This window comes from Apium graveolens, unplaced genomic scaffold (genome assembly GCF_009905375.1).
Source record: "Apium graveolens cultivar Ventura unplaced genomic scaffold, ASM990537v1 ctg4308, whole genome shotgun sequence".
Lineage (NCBI taxonomy): Eukaryota > Viridiplantae > Streptophyta > Magnoliopsida > Apiales > Apiaceae > Apium > Apium graveolens.
Genome location: NW_027418485.1, coordinates 20,540 through 25,811, shown reverse-complemented (window position 1 = coordinate 25,811; position 5,272 = coordinate 20,540). Strand labels below are relative to the sequence as shown.

The following is a 5,272-nucleotide window of genomic DNA, read 5'->3' as shown; positions in this document are numbered from 1 at the left end:
ATCTGAATTGTTACAACTACAAAAGACCAGTGTTAACTTTATAACTCAGTTAACTACAAGTTTACACAGTGTACAATAAGACATGCTAATAACCTTTACTAAACTATCACTTGTCATTTCCATATTAGGAAAAGTGAATCTTCTATTTATAGCTTAACATATCTTTAGCATCCTGTGATTATCTTGATCTTCCTTTGCCAGTTAATCTTCACCATTGATCTTGCACATCCTTCAAGCTGCTTTTTGTAGACTTGTCAATCGAGCTGGTTGGATTATTTGTTGATTGTATATCTTGGATATTGAACTGGTCTGCATTTTGTACTTTGAGAATTTACCTTGAGATCTCCATTTGGTCTATAGAGAACTTAACATCTCGATAAGTATATTGGCTTATCGAGATCTCTAATACTCCATAGTGAATTTGACTTATAGAGGTCTCTGAGTTCTCGAATGAGACTTTGGCTTGTCGAGATCTCTCAGCTTCATGTCTTTACTTTGACTTGTCGATAACTTAGAGTTCTCTAGTGAATTTTGACTTATCGATATCTCTGAGTACTCTAGTGGACTTTGACTTATCGATAACTCAGAGTTCTCTAATGAATGTAAACTTGTCGATAACTCTGAGTTCTCTAGTGAAGAAATGACTTGTCGATATCTCCAAAGCTCATGTCTTCAATTGACTTGTCGATATCTCTCTGAGTTCTCTAGTAGCTTTTGATAAGTAGCATTTTATACCACTTATAACGTCTTAAAATAGCTTAAATTGGTGTCTTGAAATCGAGTATTTTGTGTATTTGATGCGTTTTTCTAGTGTTTGTGCATTTCAGGGTATTAGTTGCATTTCGGGGGAGTAATCATCAAGAATAAGTCTTGGCATGTGTTCAACATTGCGAGAGTAAAGAAAGGGATTACAGCGAAGAAACGGAGCAAACTTAGGAAAATTCCAGTAGGGTCCTGAGCGCCCGCTCAGCTATGCTGAGCGGCCGCGCAGAAAGCTGAGCGCCCGCTCAGCTATGCTGAGCGGCCGCGCAGGGTCGGGAAATTTGATAATTTATTTTAGACTTCTACTTCTGTTTGGCTTCCAACTTCTATATAATCTGAGTTTTATGGGACTATTATATAAGTAGATTTAGAGACGTTTTCACGAGGTTGAATCGTGGTATTAAGCAAGGAGAAAAGGAGACAAGCAAGAAGACCGTGTTAGCACACCGCAACGAAGAGGAAGCATATTTTCTTGTGATTCTTATTTCGTTGTAACGTTGGATGCTAGTTTTCTTTGCTTTGACCCTATTACTCTTGTGACGTACTCTGGTTTAATATAATTAGTTTAGTTATTATTCTCTTGTATTTGTTTATCATGTTTTCATATGAACCCATGATGACGATAAGTGCTATCATGGGCTAATCGTGATCATGGGGTCGTAACGGATTTACTATGGAATTCTTTAGTTAGTTGTTTAATACCTTAGTGTGTGATGATTGTATGATATCTAGTATTGGTTGTGCGTATTCGTCTTATGTGCGTCGCGAACATATAAGATAGGGTGTTAATCTCTTGTGAAGCGACAGTGGATCTCGAGATTTAGAACTTGCCATGCTAGCATAGGTTCATGTATGATGTGCATGATTAGTGGGTAACTCTAACCGTTTTATTCGCCCTGTGTAATCAAAAGGAATAACTTGTGCTTCAATCGTTATGTTGACAATTTCTGTAGACATATAGGAACTCAACATAATTGATGCCTATTCAATTTCTATCTTAATTGTGGATGCTTGGTAGAATGGTATTAGTACAATGAAAGTTGGCTTTTATCAGTTTCGTGTTATTCGATTAATATCATCGATGTTGCATGCTAAGGGTAATAACAATAACTATTGAAGGAAGTAGTAATGAAGTTGTGATCTCATGAGTGTTTTAATATTGTTAATTCGAAGTGTTAATTAAGTGGTTAATTAAGTACTTAATTGTAGTTAATATTTAGTCAACAATTTTAATTGTTAGTGTCTTAACATTGAGAAGTAATCATACATTGGTGAGTGAGTATAACTGAACAGTAATTAGTCTGAGTCTCTGTGGGAACGAACTAGAAAGTATTCTATATTACTTGCGAACGCGTATACTTGCGTGTATTATTAGCGCGTATTTTCGCACTAACAAGTTTTTGGCGCCGCTGCCAGGGACTCGGCGTATTTGTTTAGTTTATGTACTTACCATCATTGGTCGTTAGGACTCAGTGATTAAGACGTAATTGTTACTTATTGTTTCTGGTTGTGTTTCAGGTACTTTAGCGAGCTTTTATGCAAACTCGTTCTCGTACTCACAAGAGGACTTTAGATACAGCTGAGGAGACAGATGAAGTTCTTGATATTCCAGAGAAGATAGATTTTGAAGATTCGGATTCAGGAAGTGAGCAGAAAGAACCAGTAATCATGGGTGATTGTATTGTTCAGGCCGATCCCGCCCTTATGGATATTTCTCGGCCTAAAATTGATGACATTCAGTCGAGCATTCTTCATCCGGCTATTCAAGCTAACACCTTGAAATCAAGCCGGGCACTATTCAGATGGTGCATAATTCTGTTTCTTTTGGAGGTGCTGCGACTGAAGACCCCAACATGCACATAAGGAATTTTGTCGAGATCTGCAGTACTTTCAAGTATAATGGCGTGACTGATGAGGTTATCAAGCTGAGGCTTTTCCCATTCTCACTGAGGGACAAAGCTAAGGACTGGTTACATTCTGAACCAGCTGGGTCCATCACTACTTGGCAAGATCTTGTGCAAAAGTTTCTGGTAAAGTTTTATCCGATGGCAAAGACTACTGCTATGAGGAGTGCTCTTACTCAGTTTGCGCAGCAACCTACAGAATCTATGTGCGAAGCTTGGGAACGATACAAGGAAATGTTGAGAAAGTGTCCATATCATGGAATGCCCAATTGGATTGTGATCACTGGTTTCTATAATGGTTTGGGGGCCCAATCTCGGCCCATGCTCGATGCAGCAGCTGGAGGCGCCTTGTGGGCCAAAAGCTATACTGAGGCTTATAATCTTATCGAGACTATGGCTGCAAATGAGCACCAAAACCCAACTCAGAGGATGATGCCTGGGAAGGTAGCAGGTATTCTGGAAGTCGATACAGCCACCGCTATTGCAGCGCAGCTCCAAGCGCTATCGATGAAGGTTGATTCTCTAGCTACATATGGAGTTAATCAAATAGCTATGGTCTGCGAGATTTTTGCAGGTTATCATGCTATGGATCGGTGTTCTCTTTTCAACGAATCTGTTCAGTATGTGAACAATTATCAGCGACAACAGCAGCCTGTGCCGGCTACTTATCATCCTAACAACAGAAATCATCCAAATTTCAGCTGGGGTAATAATCAGAATGCTATTCAGCCACCATATCAGCAAGGTGTGAGTAAACAGTTTAATCCACCTGGATTCCAGCAACCACAGCAGTATGCTCAAAGGCAATCATATCCTCAACAGGGAAGTGCAGCTGCACCTACTAGTGCTGATTTTGAGGAACTTAAGTTGTTATGCAAGAGTCAGGCAGTTTCTATCAAGACCTTGGAAAATCAAATCGGTCAAATAGCCAATGCAGTGCTCAATCGTCAACCTGGAACACTTTCCAGTGACACGGAAGTACCAGGCAGGAAGGAAGCTAAAGAGCAAGTCAAGGCTATTACCTTAAGGTATGGGAAAGTTGCTGATGCTGAAAAGGCAAAAGAAGGAGAAGCTGAAGTTAGAGATGAAGAAGCTAAGCAAAAGGAGAAAGCGGCGGAACCAAGGAAGACTACTGTTGAACACACTCTGCCTGAGGGTAATATAGGGGAGAAACAGCTCTATCCTCCACCACCTTTCCCTAAGAGATTGCAGCAACAAAAGCTGGATAAGCAGTTCAGTAAGTTTCTGGAGGTGTTCAAGAAACTTCACATCAATATACCTTTCGCTGAGGCTCTGGAGCAAATGCCTAGTTATGCGAAGTTTATGAAGAGTATTCTTTCAAGGAAGGTAAAACTGGATGACCTTGAGACCGTTGCTCTAACGGAAGAATGCAGCACTGTTCTGCAGCAAAAGTTACCTCCAAAGCTTAAAGATCCAGGTAGCTTCACCATTCCTTGCACCATTGGCAAGTTGTCGTTTGACAAGTGCCTTTGTGATTTGGGAGCAAGCATCAATCTGATGCCGTTGTCGATCTTTAAAAAGTTGGATTTGCCTGATCCAAAACCCACCTACATGTCTCTACAACTGGCTGATCGCTCTATTACTTAACCAAGGGGCATAGTGGAGGATGTGTTAGTCAAGGCAGACAAGCTCTTTTTTCCTGCAGACTTTGTTATTCTGGATTTCGAGGAAGATAAGAAGATTCCCATAATCTTGGGAAGACCTTTCTTGGCCACTGGCCGTACCTTGATAGATGTGCAAAAAGGTGAACTTACTATACGGGTGCAGGATCAGGATGTAACCTTCAATGTATTCAAAGCAATGAAATTCCCTACAGAAGATGAGGAGTGCTTAAAAGTGGATGTGATTGATTCTGCGATTACTTCAGAACTCGATCATATGCTAATGTCTGATGCATTAGAAAAGGCCTTAGTGGAGGATTTTAACAGCGATGATGAAGATGGCAACGAGCAATTACAATATCTGAATGCTTCTCCCTGGAGGCGAAAGCTGGACATGCCGTTTGAATCTCTTGGTACTTCTGACCTCAAGAATGCTAAAGGAAAGCTCAAACCATCAATTGAGGAAGTACCTACCTTGGAGCTCAAGCCATTACCTGAACACTTGAGGTATGCTTTTTTAGGTGATGCATCTACTTTACCTGTCATTATTGCATCTGACCTTTCAGGTAGTGAGGAAGACAAGCTCTTAAGGATTTTGAGAGAATTCAAATCGGCTATTGGATGGACCATAGCAGACATCAAAGGGATCAGCCCTTCATATTGTATGCATAAGATTCTGCTAGAGGAGGGTAGTAAGCCAACTGTTGAGCAGCAACGCAGATTTAATCCTATCATGAAGGAGGTGGTGAAGAAAGAAATTCTGAAATGGCTGGATGCAGGCATCATTTATCCTATTTCTGACAGTTCTTGGGTGAGCCCCGTACAATGTATACCTAAGAAAGGAGGTATCACTGTGGTAGCAAATGAGAAGAATGAGCTCATCCCCACGAGAACAGTTACAGGATGGAGAGTCTGCATGGATTACAGAAAGCTGAACAAAGCCACGAGGAAGGATCACTTCCCTCTTCCATTTATTGATCAGAT

The 5,272-nt window shown here is 40.6% G+C and overlaps 1 non-coding gene across 1 annotated transcript; it reads right to left on the bottom strand.

Annotated features, from left to right (window-relative positions):
* Positions 1–2,822: 2,822 nt before the first annotated feature.
* Positions 2,823–2,929, bottom strand: LOC141701732 (small nucleolar RNA R71). Its single transcript, XR_012566883.1, has one exon. It is a non-coding gene; the product is annotated as a small nucleolar RNA R71 (small nucleolar RNA).
* Positions 2,930–5,272: the final 2,343 nt, after the last annotated feature.